Below are 20695 nucleotides of genomic sequence, written 5' to 3'. Positions count from 1 at the left end.
CTGGCCAAGGGTCGATGGGGGCAGAGGCGGTGGTATCCACTACACCACGCCGCGCTGCGGGTAATAGTTCCAATACTCGAGCAAGCACTCCTCTTCGTCGCCTGGCTGAAGTCTTAACTAAGGTTCGAAACGAATTCTAAAGAGCAAGTATAGCATTTTTGTAAATGGATCCTCGGCAAGGACTTGGTATTTTCAGGCTGAATTTCAACAACTTCGAGAATTTGATCTCAAATCAATGACAAAGATGCATAATGACCGAAGATCCACCATGGAAAATTCGTCTGGAACCTCGGCGGGAGTCACTTAGGCAGGACATTGCTAGGCTAAATCAAATTAGCTCTAGCAATGCCAGCAGACGGAACTCCGCCATGCTATTAACATAGTATGCCAAGCCCGTAAAACAAAATAAAATGCTAAGATCAGGGAAAGAGAGAGAGAGAGTATAATTTAAGTTATTCCACTGTGCTAAATCTAAATCTGTGTCCGGATGGCTCAAGTGGTTAGAGCGCTGGGCTGTCGTAGCGGAAGGTCGCGGTTCAAATCTCGCTGGGGGCAGAGGAATTTGTTATCGTGATTGGATGTCGGACACCAGTCGACTCAGCTGTGAATGAGTACCTGAGTCAAATCAGGGTAATAATCTCGGGCGAGCGCAATGCTGACCACATTGCCTCCCACAGTATACTGTGGTGTACCGTTACGGTCTTGAATGAAGTGCTCTAACACACTCCAAGGCCTTGATCCAATATGGATTGTTGCGCCAACGATTATTATTATTATTAAATCTAAGGGTTCTTCACGCATGGACGGCATCAGGACATAAACAAGTTAGTGTGAACCAAACAAATATGTGTCCGCACGCTAAATGTTGGTACCCTAACTGGAAAGACCAAGGAACCCGCAAGAGCCCTTCAGAAACGGCGCATCGATATCTGCGCTCAGCAAGAAACCCGATGGTATGGTACCTCTTTTCTCTGGTAGAATGAATGAATGAATGAAAGAAGTCGAATGATTTGATGACAGATGAAGCTTACCATTATATCAGCTGATCGCACTATTCACCTCTTCACCGCATATGCACTACAGATAGGTCGACCTGATGCCGAGAAAGATGCCTTCTGGAAAATTCTCGATGAAAAGACCTGTCACGTTCCTGCTGACGACTATATTATCATTGCCGACGACCTTAATGGTCATGTAGGTGAAAAGGGAGACATGTAACAGGTGCCATGGGGGAAAGAGGCTTGTAGCGTGCAATGAGGGTGGCGAGCGTATAATCGACTTTACGGACACACATGACCTTGCATTTATGAATGCATGGTTCATAAAACGACTGTCCCATCTTCCTACATTTTATAGTGAGGACAGTAAAACGCAAATCGATTATATTCTCATAAGACGCCGACATTTTACCATTGTTACTGATTGTAAAGCCGTTCCCTATGAGACCATCGCGCCTCAACATCATCTTACGAATTAAGCCACCGATAAAACAGCGTGAGGAACGCACAGGCCATCCGCGCGTTAAATATGGGGCGAATTCGTGAGAAGAAAAAAAGAAATGATCTCACTTAGGGGTTACCAACCATTACGGATGTGGAAGAATTGTGGAACAAAATGAAAGACACGATCCCCAAGGGACCTCTGCAACCCTCGGGCTCACCAAACCCAGTAAGCGGTACACCAATCGAGGTACTTGGCTTTGGAATGATAATGTTGAAATTAAGGTCCGTGAAAAGAAACGCGTCTACTACAAATTTCTCGACGATAAAACACCGGCCAATTGGCAAAATTATATTAATGCCAACCGGGAAGCAAAAAAAAAGCAGTCGCTGTCAACTAAGCGGAACATTACAAAAATGTTTGCGTTAAACTGAACACTCGGGATGCCGAGAGAGATCTGTATCGACTTGTCAAAAGCCGTAACGAACGCGCACAGGATATCGAACACTTCTGTTGCGTTAATGACAAGAACGGCACTTTGCTTACCAACCGCCGAGCCGCAACGGAGAGATGGCGGGAATACTTCGGCAGATTTCAACTGAAGAATTTGCTCATCCTCCACTTCCACAATCTTTGCCGACATTTGGAGTAGTTCCACCTGTCAGCGCAACTGGTGCTCAGAGGTGGCGGCGAGGAAGATGGGGCGGCAACCCTATCGGCCAAACCAAAACCAAGTGGCCGAGGAGAACCTCCATAGTAGTGGCACCGGGAGACGCTGTAATCACGTTGGTTTGCCGGCCGTGATTCAGTAGGCGAATGCTCCAAAGGCCTAATAAGGGCGATCAGACCCGAGTCTACACGGGGACTCATCTTTAAACCTTCAAACCTTACCAGGGGTATACTGGTACCATGGGAACCGGGACTCACATACTTCGGGTGAACTCCTATTGTATGTGGGGACAGCTCGGTTATTTGCGGTTGGCCCCCTAGTGGGAGTTTCATGGTCGTTGTGGTTATGCTCAAGCGAGAAGAGACCTTCGGGCCTCGACGTGGTGTTGCGTATCAACACGGGTGCCGTACTCTATAGTTCGGTAGAGATTTAGGTAATTCTTGCATCCACCAGTATGAATGCTAAGCCATGCACTTGGTATAGACTGCTACCGTTGTTGTTTATCTCAGCGGGGCTCTGATTGTGGTCACAAAATCAATCCGTGTCTTAAGAGGACCGTAGTATTAAGTCTGACGACAGGTGCCTACGTAAAACACCATGGGCTTCACTGTCAGCGCAACTGAAGTCGAGGAGGCAATGAAACGATTGAAATCGGGGAAAGCTACAGGACCTGACGACAACATATCAGGGCTCAGGAAAGCGAAGAGTTGGGACCCAACACTGTGGCTCAGTGAATTCTTTAATTGGGTTATTCAGGAAGGAAGAACACCATCTGACTGGTAAGAAAGTACCACTGTTCCAATATAGAAAAAGAAAGGTAGTCCACAAGAATGTTCAAATTACCGTCCGATCCGGTTACTTTCCCATACCATGAAAATTTTTGAACGCATTCTTGACAACCGTATTCGCGAAATCGTTTAAATAACCGTGAATCAACTGCGGGATTATTGATACAATACACGCTGCGTGGTTACTCATGAAACACCGTGAGAAGCATCGCCCTCTTTACAGTGTATTTCTGGATCTAGAGAAAGCGTTTGACTGTGTGCCTCACGAACTTATCTAGTATGCTTTATGACAGCACTTGACCCGAGTCAACGCTATCAGTCGATGGAGAACTCTGTTATGAAATTGCTTCACGCATTAACGTAATCTGGAAGAAGTGGGGTACCACAACTGGTGTTCTTTATGATCGAGGTATCAATGAATATCTGAACAAACGTCTCAAATCTAAAATTTACCGGAATGTCGTCCGAGAATTCACTTGCCAAGATTGATCTGAACATCGAAATCGATGGTAAACGACCAAAAGGCAGGCCGAAACAACAGTGGTTTGATAAGCTGGATGAGGTTTTAAAAGGCTCGATATTGCATCCAGTTCAGGCATTTGATAGAGCCAAATTGCGAAACCGATCACGACGAGCCGACCCCGCTTGTGAACGGGACAAAGGCTGAAGAAAAAGAAGAATGCCAGCAGACGGGTAAAGAATAAAGTGCAAAAGGTTTAGCGGTACTATCCCATCCCCAGTGAGATACCAGCAGTTGAAACTCTGGACACACCAAAACAGAAATTTTCCTTATTATACGGTCGCTTGCGACGGTATAGCGAAAGTAACTCCAGGCGTGCCCCGAACCACTCAACGAATCCCAACACAGCGTACAGATGGTAAAGTTTTTGCAACGTAGGCAAACGATTATTGGGGTGGAATTTAAGGGTTACCCACCCAGCCACTATGCCGGGCGTAAATTTTGCGGATGTTACCGAAGAGGAAGTTCGACGAGCCATAAGCAGCCCGAAGTGCTGGAGGAATCCGTATCTGGATTGGATACAAAATTTCGGGTATAAAAAGCTTATCAATGTATGTCGGTTGGCTCATAGCATAAACAAAGTCATTAGTCGGACTGAGTAATTTCCAACATTCCTCACTACGGCGATGATCTACCTTGTGCCTAAAAAGGACACGATGCAGGACTCTGCTGGCACAAGATCAATTACTTGCTCAACAACCACCTACAGTTCATAACGTCCATTATTAGTGGAATTGTTGATGCGTACTTCGCGATGACATTTTCTCAACAAGGCTCACAGTGTCCCGCACACTAATCGCTATTCTACGTCTGTATCGCAACTAGTGCTAGCCTCACCTTGTCAGTGCCTTTATCTGAGGGTAGCAACACCTCAGAGGCCAGCTTCCCATAAAGAGAGGCGTACTCTAAGGGAATTGATGGAGTCCCCGATAGATCTGTAAGCACTGAATCCTCTTTCATGGCTATTGAACGATACTAAAGGGCGTGATTCCGCTATAAGATATGGCCCACTTTCTTAGTGCGTGCTGACATATTTGATGTAATTAGATGACATCAGCTTGTATGCTAGTACTAATGACCACGAATGTTAGACATGTTTAGCCGTGATATTCAATTGGAATTTGGATTAGACAAGGGTCGAATCCAAACTATCTGCAAAGGTCATCACGAGCAGCATGCCGGACATAGCATCGATGTTTATTTTCATTTGTCGAACATATAATCTGCATTGTTGTGCCAACGATTATTATTATTATTCAGGACGGCATGGTCGCCTCCCAAGCTTATAGAAAACCCATAATGAAAGAGCGGGGGGAGAACGACCAATGATGAATGTGTGGTTCGACGTTAGAGATATGGACCCATCTCATTTATGGCTTCACTGTAATGACACCGATGCAGAACACGAGCAGGCAGAATGCTGTTTGTAAGGAGATTCATCAAGACCTTACATACAAACATGGGCTGATCAGGGGAACATGTCCGGTTTACTGATAAGAGCCGCAGGCAGTAATCGATAGTTCTGCTTACAGCATGTATTGGGACCGGCAAGTTCTAACTGATCGCACAAGCTTAATGTGCAAGACGGGTTGCTCTGCATATATTATCAAGATTTCTATCCCCCAGAATAGCAACATTGAACAGAAATACGTGGACAAAAGTGATTTATAAGCCACTGGCTGTAGTTCCCATAATATTGTCAACTAGAGGCATTGCTGCTAAATCCCTCACGGCTTCCCTTAATGATCTTGGACTTTCTCACGGTCTGGTTCAAATCATGTAGAAGTACATCAGTCTGCATAGGTACTTGATGTTGCGGGGGTTTCTCAACGGATTCTCTCACTAACTTATAATACCACCGGAGTCTCTTTATCTTTTAAGTAAGTAGGATCGTTCGAGCCTGTAAACGTGGCACTTAGTGCTAGTTTTAGATAAAATAAAGAAATAAACCAGGCAAAATCTGGAAATAAATAAATATATTATTATTAACTTTATTTGAGTAGATATCTTAGTGTAGAGTTTTTTCAGGCCTAGATACCATGTGCTTGGAAACCACCAATTTTACCGGTTGAGTCGGTCGGTTCGGTTGAGAACGGGTCTTTGAAGTCTTTGACCCCTTTCGAACTCCCGCACTACTCCGTTTTGCAACCAATGCCAAAACTAATGTCTGCTTCGAAAAGCAAGTGCTATGTACTTTAGAGCTTCCAGTTGATACCCCAAATGACTACATACGGTAAAACCGCATTTCCACCCACTTTTGCATGTGTGGCCACCGCCATTTATATCAACCTAGATGGAGGATAATCACTGCATGCGAGAGGAGTCACAGTTCCCAACACATCCTGTACTTAAGGAGTTTAGCGACAATGTGACCCGAAATAGGCGAACGCAGAAAAAAGGATTACTATTCGAATTATCGAAAAAGAAAAAGGATTACTGCTCGAATTATCGAAAAAGAAGAAGGATCACGATGATCTACTAAGGAACATCGAGGCTTCACTCGGCGAGCAAGCCACCGTCCGCGTAAGTCGGTCATTGGCTGTGATAAAGTCTTAAGATCTTGACGAGATCACCACCAAAGAGGAAATCTGCGAAACACTCAGAGACCAACTGAAGGTGGAAGACATGCAAGAACTAAATGTAAAGGGTCTAAGATGAGCGTACTGCGGAACGTGGAGAACGACTCTGGGTCCGTTGCCTCAGCTACGAAAGCTTTGCTTGCGGGTAGAGTTCACGTAAGATGTGCAAGTATTTAGAAGCACGGCGATAGATTACACTAGATCGAAGATGAGGAGAGGAAAATCATTTGGCGAAGGACCGCACCCTGTCTTCTATGTGGGGAAAGTAAAGATCGCGATTGTAACCATATAATCGGCAGTACCAGATATCCAGCCTACAAGATATCTGGCTTACACAAATGAGAGTCATCCAGTTGAATTTAAATCACTTCCAGATCCGCTATCACAGAAAATCATTGAACAGGAAATTAATGTTGCTAGTTCCTGTTAACAATTCGAAAATCTCCACCATGGCGTTTGGGAAAAGCTGCGGTGTAGGCTGCGGAAACCGAGTCTTTCAACAAGCAATGGGACAATGGGATCAGAAGAGACAGAAAAAGGTTGGTCATCAGGATCACTTTCTGAGGATACCTTTCGGGATTACTGAATTTATTGGTACGGCTGCAGATAAGCAGTCCCAGTTGTCCCAAAAATATAAAAATATGTCAAAACGCATACACTATCAAAAGCAGACTCCCAACTACTGAAGAACGCTAAAATAGCAAAATGCCTGAAGGCTAGAAGGTGAAGTCAACGGCGAAGAAACACGCCGGAATATGAGCAACGATACCTCAAGTATAAACGTGCACATAATAAGTTGCAATGGGCCGTCACGAAGAGTAAAAACGATTGCCTCAAGCGGCGCTGTGATGAGGCTGAGTCTTGTCCATGGGAAGGTGTGTACCAATCAGCTATATTGGAAGTAACAGGTAAAAGGTCTTCTTCTATTATGTGTCCCGGATTGCTGTGTGAGATCGTGTGGACGTTGTTTCCCCAACAGCAGCAAACTACCTTTCCAACGGTATTGTGGATGAACAAAGGAGCCGTGAACCACAAACTGCATCGCCAGCAGTGTGAACGTCTTCGCATTGCACTACCGCCGGAACATCTAGCGGCCTGGCACGAGGCCGATGCATTACGCTTCCTTCTATTATTGTTTGGGATAACGAAGAATCCTAAGTCGACATCCACTTGATGTTGGACCCGACCAAATGAAGAACAACTTACGCTCGCGTTTCTTGGTCAACGAACCCCTCGTTGGAGGCATAGCACCCAAGCATTCAAAAATAGGGACTAAGGGTTTCGTCGTCTAATATCAAGTGGATGTGAACTTAGCATCCCTCATTATCACAAACCGTAATCCGTGCTTTATCCTAGCTTAGGATCAAACTATTGGCGGTTTAACTTGGATATAATTTCCAACCTTGTCGCGTTTTGCGAATATATAAAGGAGTATTCTCCATATGTTGCCACTTTCAGTCACGCTGCTCCTAGAGCAGAGGTCCGAAACCATTGCCGTCGACGAAACCATTAGTCCCTATTTTTGTTCTTCCTTCTTTTAGTTACCGAGTTTACACGTTTTGCCCTTTTCTAAAATTTTATAAACATATTTTGTGTGTCTATTGTAAAATAGACAATTGGGAAATTATAATTAACGCGCATATACTTATGGCTTGTCTATTTGATAAACGGCGTACATAATTTCATTTGTGTACTGTGGTATTATAATGAGAATTAGATCAATCTATATCGAAATAAAAACAGGAACAAAAATGTCGACGGAGGATTGAAGTACTAGATTTTGTGATCACTACAATATCACTAAGTGCCAAAGACATCCCCCCAGTAGCCACAGACCACAGTGGACGCTGGATGCAGTAAAAAGGTTCCGGGATAACGCAGATCTGAATTATAACCAAGTCCATAATAAGGCGCTGAAACTGTGAACGAGAATGGCACCAAGCATATTTGCACAAGTGTTCACAGACTGCTTAAGAGAAGGATCTTTCGCAGCAGATTGGAAATTACAAAAGTTTGTACTGACCTTGAAGCCAGATAAATTGATAGGATATCCAACAACCCACAGACCCATGTATCTTCTGAATGCAATAGCCAAAGTCCTGAATGAATTATATATAATCAGTTATATGCAATAATTTATAGCGTTGGTTGTTTATCAAATAGATGGCGTTTGTCGCGGCATGAACGCCAAATTATGCATTAAGTATAATTTTCGACTACTTCCGACAGCGGAAATTACTTTACTATTCGGACGGAGGGTCGAAGACGTACAATATAAAGGAAAATTATTTATGATGTCGTTCTACGGATTCCAGTACCTAAACAGGCTGTTGTCGGTGGATTCGTAGATGACACTGGGGTGGTGAACTTTCTTCTAGATAGACCTAATAACACAATATTATAGAACGGACACCGGTCGTTGCGCGGTTAATGATAATGATGAGGTGTATGATAAGCGAAACAACTCTTTCTCTTACAAAAGGTAGGATAGTTATCGTCACCGCCTGTCGACGTAGCGATGTCAAATGTCTGCGGACACTGTAACTGAGTGTATGCTGCAGAGTATGGACAATAGAGTGGTACATCACACTCAAGCCACTTTTAAGGGAAAAAAGTGGGAGATGGTCAGGAGAGACGACAGGGTAGCTGAATCGTGGTGTTGTCTTCCCACACTGCAGGGGCTCACCTGGGGGTGAGTGTTTTAGACCCGACAAGGCGCTGTTTTAGGCGGTAGTTCGTCTGAGACAGGAGTCCGGCACTTTGTACGTAAATACATTTTACCTTCACACCCCAAAAAATAAGAAATTTAGCTAGTCATACACACAGACCTCTTGGCCGCGTTCGAGAGAAGAATTCTCCGAAGAACTTTTGGCCCCTTACATGAGGATGGACGATTCCGTAGCCTACACAATGACGAAATCTATGAGCGATACCATGACCTTCAAGTTGTAGATAAAATCCGGTTCAATAGGTTACGGTGGGCGGGTCACTTAATCCGTATGGATGAGGATGATCCAGCCCGGAAAGTCTATAAGGGCAATCTCTATGGTAGAAAAAGAAGACGAGGCAGGCCCTGCCTGAGATAGAGCGATGTCATAGGTCAGGACGCCAAATAGCTTTTAGGGATATCGAATAGGTGGACTTCGGCGCAAAACCTAGATGTATGGAGTTCCTTATTAGGGCAGGCCTAGATCTGATACCGGTTGTTGCGCCGTTGATGATGATGATAGGACAGAGCAATATTTCCACTTTGTTTGAAAAAGAGAAGATGGGGCATTTAGGAAAGATAACGACGATAGAGTGTACATATTTTTCAACGGTAATTTTCTAAATTCCATTGTGGAAAACAATACCGTACCGCTACGCCAGGCAGCGAGATCTGAAGAAAAATGTGATTTACCAAAATTTACTTTCAGATGATATCAAATTTATCCTTACCTGTCTTCGTCTTTTCTTCTAAAGATTTACCGCCTGTTTTCTGTAAAAGAAACAAAAATATTTGTTATCTCTTTATTTTTTATCGGTTTATTTGTTAAGTTATATAACTCTTTATGGCAGGACCCATTTTTGCAGCTACTTTTATGTGATGACAATATCCGCGAATGCCTTCCCTGCAAGCATATTGCTGCCCTTATCGCATTGCACAGTAACCGTTTAAGTTTCCATTCATACCTTTAATCTTAATCTACTGTTCATTATACTCTCCAAAATATGGTTGTTGGTGGTATGGTAACCGAGAAGTAGCTTATGAGGGTTTGGCGGAAAGTCAGGGCTAATAAAAATTCCAGTTTCAGTTTGGATACCATTTCCATTTATGTTCTTAACCGCGCTGTTAAGACAAGACTAAACTCGACTGGCTTAGCAGCGTGATTGAGGCATGCTGTTAGAACGTTTTTCCGCCCGGTGAATGAGGAAGAGACTAGTTTTGCTACCGAGGTCCAGCAATATTTTGCCGAGGTAACGTTGATGACATGTGAGAGCAATCGAGGGGGGTAAATATGCCCTACCGTTTAGCGACGCTGATAGTATGCAGCACGATCAAGACAACTCCAGGCAAAGCAGCGTGTGCTACTGGAAGAATAGTCCCGCGGCGAACGTTCTGCTAATTGAGAAGCGGTGTCTGTACGAAAAATGTATAAATGATTACCAAAAAGGTCGCTATATCCATACACTGATTTACAATATTGAGGAAGATTCAGCGACGGCACGGTGAAGTTAATTATCACCATCAGCACAATTTCTGAGAGGTCATGGTTGCTGCAGGAAATACCACTGCCAATTCAGGCCAAATGATTCTTTCTTTTACCCTCAATGTGATTGCATTCCTGAAAACCCAACGTATGTCATTTTCTACTTACCGCGATACTTAGAGAGTAGGATTTGCCAAATTCTCTGAAGGCGGAGTGTGACATTATAGGGAAAATGCTGAGGACAGAGAAGTACTAGTGCGCTGGGAAATTCCTAATAAAGAAACTTAAGACCAAGCGCGCGAGGAAAGCGCGAAGAGCGCACGTTGCCGTTGCTCGAAGCATGGAAAGTTGGGATCCTTTTTGTGGGTGAGAATTCCATGCACTGCAACAACCTCGTGCAAGACTGTGTTTTTAAGAGTCCCCCTTGCATCCAAAAACAAATTGGAAACCGGAAACTCGGCGCTTCCGGTATAAAACGTGATATTGACGGTTTATCTCTTGGTAGTAGTACCAGTTTGACGCAAAACAGGCAACTTTGATCTACTATAACTTTCTTAATAATAAAAGGATTCTATCTATGTTACTGTAAAATTTTACGGACCTACAATTAATGTAAGGTGAACTCGCAGTAAATGTTTCAAATATAACTGCATGTTGTTTTTAACTTTATTTGAGCAAATATCGTAACTTGGGAAGTTTTGGGGTCCACATACCATGTGTAAGGCTCGCTATATTTTTTTTCAAATTTTTTTTTAGGATAATTTGCGAAAATGGGTCGCCGAAGTAAATTACCTTTTCGGACACCCGCACTCCTTTCCTTCTGAACAAATGTCGAAACGAAAATTGGTTTCAAAAAGTACTAATCGAGACCTTTGATTTGATAACCCACATGGATACATTCGGTGAAAAAAATGTTTGCACACATATATTACGTGTGTAATTAACTGCACGTGTATTCTTTGTTCCAACTTTTTCACCAAATTTTGTGCCAATATATATAACCGTTTTTTGAGGACAGTGCGTGAGGCAGACAAACAGACAGAGTAGTTACCAGATCTCGCATCAGGAGCGATCCCAGGTGGCAGATAAGGCATACCTATCGATGTGTACTTTCTCTTCTGACTATGCATGGACACTTGGTTGATCATCTCTAGTGCGTAGACCAAAATGGCTATGGGAAGGACACCCAGAATATAAAACCACTGTTGAAGATGTGAGATGGATGCAACTTACTGCACAGAGGCTCGAAACCGCAGTACCGGCAGTGTGGATTTGGAGAAGGAGATATTCAAGCGAAGCACCACTCAACCAAGAATGCCAGTTCCAAACTCAAAGAAAGATGAGTTGAAAGCAGATTCTTCCACGGCAAAAACGGTAACAAGACAAATCAAATTTGTTCAAGAAGAGCGACAGCAGGAGGTACTCTAGGACCAAGAGAGAGACACTTTCAGAAGAAGCTCGTCAACTCTGAGATCTACGCCAGTATCAAAGATCGTAACGGACGTGACGCGGACGAAAATGTTTGGAAGAGGCATTCTATAATCATAATGGCATGATTGAGAGGTTGTTCATCTCTGCAGATTACGTGTCCTACCCTCTCAATAAAAATCATGCAAAGGTTATCTCCAACCAGAAGAAGGCACTGACAGCTTTCAGCATCTGAATGCGAGCGCAATTCTGCCCGTCACCAGAAACGAGCTGCTGGAGACAGAAAAGCCGCGGTTCTGAATGGCACAGCGGACAGAGCACTTAAGTTTACCGTGAAATCTAGATCGGACATGTTTGCTGAGTTGTTCCTTGTGTGCATCTCCAAGGGGATATTTCCAGCGGCGGGGAAGCAGTAAAAGTCAGTATTCCTGCTTAAGGCTGCTAGACCTCTAAGTAAGCCAACCTCCTGGGTACCTATATGTCTTTTGGATACCATTAAATTAGTTACAAGCTCCGCCGAAGATGCAATTCACGCCACATATTGTGTAGTGGTAACCCTGGACGTGAGAAATGCATTTAATTCGGCCAATTGGAATCTAATACGGGATTTCCTGGCGAACATTGGAATTCCCGCGGGTGTCCCGCAGGGCTTCGTACTGCTGAGGAACATCATGTACAACATGTTCTTAATGTGCTGGTACCGGAGGAAGTCACGGTAGTGGGTAGCCCCGATGAACATAGCGCTGGTCATAGTCGGAAAGTATTTCGAAGATGCTGAGTTATACTCATGTGAAGCGATCAGTGCTGTTAACATTGCTGACTAGAGAGCTATGGTCTGATGCCGTAAAAGAAATTATGCCCGCTTTTAAATTGGGAATCATAACATCACTTCTAAGCCTGCTATCAAATACTTGGATCATAGAGGCGAAGCTTGGTCGGACAGGGATTATGCCGGACGTGGGAGGGTCAACCGATTTTGTTCTATGCAGCTCAAGTTTGGGGAAAGGTATTGGAAGTCTCACAAACCCGGGCCATTAACAACCGGAATTCACAGAAGAACAGCCCTAAGGGTGTGCCCTGCATTCAAGACTGGGGACAGGGGGCAGGGGCTGCAGCGTTCGTCATTTCGGGAATGATGCCGATTGATATTTGGCAGGTGGGACGACGATGGATTCATCTTTGCTTTATCGCAGACGAAGAATACCAAAGGGGGAAGAAATCTGTAAATAGATGGCAAGAGCGTTGGGAATGCTCGAAAGAGTAGGCGGACATATAGGTATATTCCTGCCATCAGGGAAAGGTTGGAGGGACCCCACGGTGAGATTACAAGTTTAAACTAGACACTTGGCTCGATTTTCTAAAATGCGATGGAGTCCCAGAGGACCCTGAGCACATGCTTTTCCACTATCCAACGTTCGTGGAAGAAAGGACGATCCTAAAAGAAAGTCTAGTGGAGTTGCTGGTATCAGGAAATCTGGTGTGGAGAATGCTAGCTTGTCAAGAGGATTTGGATAGGAATCCAGAGTAAATTACGAAAGGTAGAGGAGACGAGAAAATCACCGTGAACAGAAGAAAAAAGACTTAGCCAGAATAAGCTAACTCCGCCCCGCGATGTAATACCCTGTGGTGGTTCCATACGACAGGAGGGGATTCCGAGGTGGTTTTAGTGGGTAAAAATCTCACACGCTTGTGTGTCCAGGCCGGTCTCTTTCGGCGATTTTCACCTCCTTAGAAAAAGGACAGTTCAAAGATCAGACTGATAGACAGTGAACCGATTTCTAAATTAGATTAAATTAATCTATCGTATAATCGGAAACTTTTCCATTTCTTTTAATAGTTTTTTGATTAAAAAGGCAGCTAGGCGGAAGCAAACAAACTGATTTTAATAAGGCCATTGTTTTTCACGTTCAGGCGAACCAGTGAAGTCCTAAGTCTAGATATAGAAGCTATCACCCTTTTCTTCACATAATCTTCAACTTGGTTTAATGTTGTTGTTATGCCAGGAGCTATATCTTTTTTAATTCAACCAAATGCACCATTATTCCGTAAAAATTTTAATCTTGAAAGCAATTACCTCACCGATCCATCTCTACATTCTATTGGGACTTCAATATACATTTCCGCTCAGTTTACAAGAAACCAAGTCAAACGAGAAATAACGAATGTTTACCATGAAGAAGGATGTTGAAATTCAATTTCATCAGCTTCAGTCTCGAATTCCTTCCTTTCCTTTTTGCCAGCGAATTGAATATTTCCTTTTACATATCGAAACAAGGTCGACACTCGTTTAACTCTTACTCACTTTGGAAGTGCAGCCAGAACTAGAGAGCGTACCTAACGATCATGATATCCTTTTTCAAGTATGTGTCCTTTCGCTGTTTTGCACTATCGATTTATTTCCAACGTATCTACCGCGATATCTGCTGATATTGGCGAAAAAAGGCGACTAGTCTGATTAGATTGGCCGAGTTCAATTAACTTTAATTACTTCACCCGATGACTGAATGTCGCGAAAATAAATTCAATGCGAATGTAGAGAGATAGTTTAATAGATAGGTATTGACACGCAAGGATTGTTTGACGTACGGAAGGATGAATTGTTTCTAAATTAAAATGCACGAGGAAATTTAAATGGAAAGAGAAAATCAATCGAAATGGAGGCGACTTGCGTTGTTCCATTTCGGGATTGATTCACTTCTGTCTATGATACCTTCTTCTATTTTACATATGGTATATGTCAATAGGTTATTGTAAAAGAGCTGGGATAAATCTGTCGAAGCGGTCCATGTCGGGAAAAATACGTAACTAGAGCATATGCAAACATCCACATGATTCATTGATTCCATTGTGATAACCTAACTTGAGAACCTATTTCCAGTTTGATATTGAGTTGAGCGAGGGTCCCAAATAGGTATTGCAGGCAAGTAATGGGTCTTTTACAGTTTTTACTTCCCCTAACTTACTTCTTTTGTTCTGAACCTTTCATCTTTATATCCTTTGATCCGAGTCGGAGTAGAAACCGATTTCAAATTAACACTAATGATGGAAGCTATCCAGATACGTAGAGCATGGATCACATCCCAGCATTTACCACGGCATAACCCACTGCTTTATAGTCGCTAGTGTAGGAGGCAAAATTGACTTAATTATAACTTGAGCGAAAAGTTTTCCTAGTTAGTTGCGGGTGGCTTCAAGCAGATGGTTAGGATGTCATCAAGTCCGGAAGTTGTTCACAAGCCATCATGATATAGTTATCCTAACGAGTATACATCTTTTCCGAAACGCATTTATGTAAATGGATTTGGATAGGCTGTAGTGCTATTTCCTGCAATGGTCTGAATGAATGGAACCCGATTTGCAGGATGCCATACTACGACGATGGGAGCCTTAATAAAGTGAAGACGAGTCGTCATGATGGAAAAAAATTGTAGCTATTTCCAGAGTTATTCGTCGCAATTTCAATTTTCGTTAGCATCTGCATTTTACGCTTATAGTTTGGCGGAAATGAAGCTGTTGATGGAAGTTTGCATAAATAAATTCAAGATGGTAAAAATCTAAATTGCTAAAAGCTTCTCCTATAGTTTGATGCTGCTAAAGCTTTTATGGAAATTTATTTTGTTGGTGAAACTGAAAAACTTGTTATCTTCACTTCTATCATAGCTTTTGTTTATAACCGTAGAAAAAAATTTTTTTTCTTTTAAGCTTGAAGTATATAAAATGAACGGTGACTTTCTCATCACATAGCAACACTAGGCAATTCGTAGTGACATGTTGCAACTATTTTTCTTCATTGAAATCTTAAGTTAGAAATCATTAATAAATCTAAATATTAAACATAAATCTCTTTCTGCAAGGGTCATCGTAATGTAAAACACAATAATTCAAAAGAGTTTTAGCCCTTTAGGTGAAACCAAACCAAGATTTTTAACCAAATATTGCTTTGCTTAGAAAGATGTTTAGAAGAAGATGATTGGTATAAAAAATCTAAGATCTATCTAAACAAGAAAGGGAGCAAATACTCGTGATGACAAATGGCATACCGAGCTCATGTTCACTCGCATTGCGCCTTTAACCAGTTGTTATACTGGCAGACTGTGCAACGGAGGACACCGTGGAATGATGGAAGATCACAACCACTAAATTACCAGAACTATCGACAGGGGATGGGGATGATATACCAAAGGCATCCATGGTGACAGTTTATCTTCCCATAGCCGCAGTGATGAAACACGAGAGCTTCTGGGCTCTTAATTACGTGCAAAAAATATCTTCGTGGTTGTGGAGAGTCTTTAGAAGCAAGGACAAAGATAAACTATGGTTTGAATTAGGGGGTAGTTTGTTAGCCGAAGCCTTAAAATGAAAGATTGGCTTAGAAAATATTAATGCCTTTTATTGGCTAAAAATATTTGGTAATGTATATAAATACGTATTTTGCCGACCAATTGTCCCCTACTTCAGGGTTTTATTTTCTTCTGGAGAATGTAAAACACTAAAGAAGGGGCAGTTGCTCCCCGAAATACGTATTTGTATACATTACTAAGTACTTTTAGCCAATAAAGAACAAAAATGTCTTCAAGGCAATTTTCCATTTTAAAGATAAAATACTCACGACCGGGGTAGATAAATGATCCACGGAGGCAATTAAACGCCGAAACTGCCTCATTAACTACAGATTTGATATACTTCGGATACTTCGAACGGCACATCGGGTGGAAAGCCCACCAAGATCCGTCAAGGACTTGAGGAGATCGTAGCGCCCGAAAGGATAGGTTTAAGCAGAAAAGCTGGAACACCTATACCTGAATCTACTGGAACTCAACGGGGACTGCGAGACTCAGGGAAGTGACATGTCGGTAGAGGAGAATGATATTCCAACATTGAAGAGGAGCTCAACGTATAAATGGAATCAATGATCAGCATTAAGATAGCCCATATAAACTTCCACTATATAAACGGACGTACCACCGGCAGACTCGTGGTTTACAAGAAGAAAGCATGCAAGTTATTTGGACCTAAGAGGTCGCATCGTTGTTTAATCCAATTTTAAATGTTTATGCCTTTCAGAATTCATAGCTGAACGCGCACGCGGCTGTCCAAGTTTTACTGGAAGTCGGGTGGCGGCCGTAACTCCGGACTACTTCTCCGAAGACGACACCTGGATTCCACTGGAATTACTGGTTACACTGGTGAAGTTGTGCGAAAGGAAAATACTACCACTTTTCCACAGCTGTAATACCAACGTTCATAATCGGATCTGCGGATGCAGCAATACCAATCGAGCAGGAAGTACTAGACATAGCTCTTAGAAATACTCTAATGAATGGGCAGGTAAAAATTGAGTAAGAAACAAAAATGAGGTCAACTATGAAGTAGAAAGGATTGTAAGGAATTGTAGGAGAACAAATTGGGGCACCTGCATAGGCCACCTGAACAATAATATGATTCATTTAAAGATGCGAGTGATATCAGGAGCGCACTCGAAGTGGAGATAGTGGTGGAAGGTCTCAACTGTGTCACCATTGACGCAAATGAGGTTTGCTGTCCGGAATAAGGCCTACTGTCAAAGAATGTACCCGGGTGACTATAGCCAGAATGAGAACAGAAGTCCGAAAATTCATCAACCGAGAGAAATAAACCGAAGACAGGCAGAGGCATAAAAATTCACCGACGACGTATAGTAACGCGATTGGGGAAGTAAAGCAGAAGTGCTTCAGAATTTTCTGTGAAGGGATTGAACAACAAACAAACAGCCAGACCATTCAAAGCATCCAGGGTATTCGAAGGATAGGACAATAACCCCTGTCTGGATGAGGGGGATAGGGTATCCTGCTTCTCAAAACTCATTTTTCATGGCGGAAGATAAAAACATTCTGACATCCCAGGGATAGACAGAATGAGGAAGAAGAAAACTTGCAAACTTAAAAAAGCTATGCTCGGAAGCAAGATTAGATGGGTAGTGGGAAACTTTAAACTAAATAAATTACTTAAATTGGATGGCATTTTCACAGCATTATTTCAGAGGGGCTTTAGGATGCTTACCGGGCAGCATGATCAGCTGCAAACTGTTCCGCATCAGCTGACGGATGTATGACTCGATCTCATATAAACTAACAAACTAGACCTGTGTCCGGTTTTAGACGTCGAAAATTCTTCCGACAATACATCGTATGCAAAGATACGAGATGGTCTAGTCCGCAAAGACAGGACGTTAAAGAGCAGGCAAGTGTAGTAGAAGTGCCGACAGGCACAAAAGCTTTTATTTTGACCATTATTCAAAGTTGTCAGCAGGGTGCGGTACTATCACTGTCAGTATAGTAATTGATAACGTAACGTATGTGGTAACGGTTGAGGGAACTATACTGGGTGGACTTACCAGGAATGGAGCAGTCCAGGGTGCTTATTGGGGGATACGAACCCAAGCGTACAAAGGATTGCTTAAACCTCACCAAAAAGAGTCTCCGAATCATAGTGGGAATTCTCACTTCTGGGAGAGTGTCTGGAACTTGTGCCAATAAAGTCGGGACATCCGGGAGAATACTTAATATCAGATGCTAAGTTGAGAGATTTAGAAGTAGGGAATATACTAAAATTCCTAACAGTTATAGCCTTGCTTGACATACTATAGTTAATAGGTGCACTATAACCAGTGAAATAAGAACAATAGATTTTTAAGAATGCGGTGCAACTCCCCCTTAACAGAATAGTAATAATAATAGCAACTGAAGAACACCTATCTAACAAATACTACAATACATGGTTCGGTCCAACATCATTTGGACGTGGATCTCCCATATCCGAAACAATGATCTAGCTTTAGCCTAGCTAAGGTTCGAACTATTGGCGTTTTAACTTGAATATAATTCGCATCCTTGTCGTGTTTTTACGATTATATAAAAGAGCGTTTTCCACCTGCTGTCACTTTCAGGGCAGAAGTGAGGCAGCGCCTGATGAGTTGCCCCTGCCCTGGACGAATATCGATTTTCGGTGAAGATATTGTTCTAAACTGTATGGGTAAATATGGGAACACCCCATGTGATAGAATCCAAACTGGATTAAAAATTATTAGCACCTCGTGCAAGATCACATTAATCCAACTAAGACCGCCATATTATTACTCACAAGGAAGCGCAAACTGTATCTCTTGGGAGTCGCCAGACTACATGCTATTGAAATCTAACAGAGGTCAACTATTGGGAAATTAGGCTGGACCAAAAAATAATTTAGAAGATGAGCATTGGGAACATAGGTCGTTAAGCGGTAAGTACCATATGCAGCACAAATGAAATGCGGATGAAAAATATGAATAATGGAAATTCTGCGCATGATTTGCACTACAATAGTAAAGCCAGTGATTCTCTATGGGGCGGTACTTTTGGCAAATTGAACTGGACTCAAAGACACGCTTGTGTGTTTATCATTTGGGCAATAACCATGTGTCCAAATATATCCCAGGAAACCCTTCTGGGATTGACTGTCCAAGGGTATCAGTGAAGCAGAGAGCTGAATAAATCGAAGGGGGGTTCACATTCTATCTTGACAGTATTCCAAATTGATGATACCAAGGGATACCATTACAACCAGGTTTCATTTCGACAAGAAATTTAAAAAATATGAGGCAACCGGGCAAATTGGCAGGGCATGGTAGTACCCATATTTTAAACCATCAACTGATTACCTAGTACGCAAGGGTCGATGGTCTAAGGAATGTACTTTGGACCAGTGGGTAAGCATACCAGCATATTTCAAGCGGAAATATATGCGAGAGATAGCTATGCTTCCTTCAACCTCCAAAGGAACTATAGGAGGTTGGACTTTGCTATTTGATCGGCAGCCTGGTGGCTATCAAAGCACTTAGTTCCAACCAGGGGCCTTAATATATTGAATACGCAAGGCTTGCTCAAGAAAGTGTGGTTACCATGGGATCCAATATGGATTGGATAGCGGATGAGCTGGCCAGGAAAGGAGGATGAACGCCGTTTGTTGAATCGAGCTAAGCAAGGAAGAGGGACGGATGAGGAAACTATACTAGTCGTACTTACCACAAACGGAACAGTCTAGAGTACTTATGGAGGCAATTGAAACCAAGCACTGGCTGGATTGTTTAAATTTTATCAAGAGGAGCCTTAGGAATATGATGCACTGGATATTCTGCACATTTTGTTAGGATAGTGACAAAACGTCCGTACATATTCTGAAATGAACTGGAAGAAAGACTGAAAAGCTGGCAAGTAGAGAACATCTTATAATTTCTGTCGGGTATGGGATTGATCGACAACTATAATTACTACTATACTATACTTACTATTACCACTAAAGGGATGCAGTAATTCCTCTAAGCCGCGGTGCAATTTTGCTTGACACTGTTATTATTGTTATTCTACTAGGGAAAATGAATAAGACGTAAAAAAGAAATGCCCTAATAAACTGCCTTTCAAACTGTAGTGCAGTCGACTTTATTTGTGGTTCCTTTACAAAGTCCCTACTTTTCAAAAGCATGCATTCTGACATTGGTAGTAGCTAACCAAGAAACAGAGCCAAATCTGCTCTCTCGGCTAGCTTTGATGTGAAAGGGTGATTCCAACTTTGTGTGTGATAGGCAAACCGTTCGTAATGTGAGTTTGTAATACCACCTTTCTCAAAAAGTGATACATTATCTACTCTACATTATCTACTAAGGTGAAGTTTTGCGCACCTCTACTGCAGGCATCTTATCTGCTTCTTCTTGATTGTAAGAAAACTGGGACCCAATCCAATGAGCGTGTCACACCTGTTTCTCAGATGATTATTTAGGCGGAGGTAGTCACTGAAGGGGAATTAAGCGACTTTTTGAAGTGTTGAACTGTCCTTCATACTATTACGAAGTTTGCGAGTTACATATGTATCAATTATCGAAGATCTTACAGGAATAGTAGATTTAGAAAAAGTAGACGATCAGTGGAAGAAAGGGTCCATCTAAAATTTTAAGAATTGGGTAACGGAAGAGGATAATAACACCGAAACATAGTCGAGAATATTATGAATGAAGGATTAAACAGGGATGTCAGAGGGATATTCATGGATGGATAGGAAAAACGAAGGAT

At 42.4% G+C, this 20695-nt stretch overlaps 1 protein-coding gene across 2 annotated transcripts in view; it reads right to left on the bottom strand.

Moving 5' to 3' along the window:
• LOC119647289 overlaps positions 1 to 20695 on the bottom strand; it is a 751009-nt gene that overhangs the window by 673550 nt on the left and 56764 nt on the right. For both annotated transcript variants that reach the window (XM_038048193.1, XM_038048194.1), the window contains exon 2: positions 9436 to 9475. The gene's annotated coding sequence lies outside the window, so the exon portion shown is untranslated. The remainder of the gene's footprint in view (positions 1 to 9435; positions 9476 to 20695) is intronic.

This window comes from Hermetia illucens, chromosome 1 (genome assembly GCF_905115235.1).
Source record: "Hermetia illucens chromosome 1, iHerIll2.2.curated.20191125, whole genome shotgun sequence".
Taxonomy (NCBI): domain Eukaryota; kingdom Metazoa; phylum Arthropoda; class Insecta; order Diptera; family Stratiomyidae; genus Hermetia; species Hermetia illucens.
Note: the sequence above shows the minus strand (reverse complement) of the source record. Positions and strands in the feature narration are given on the sequence as shown.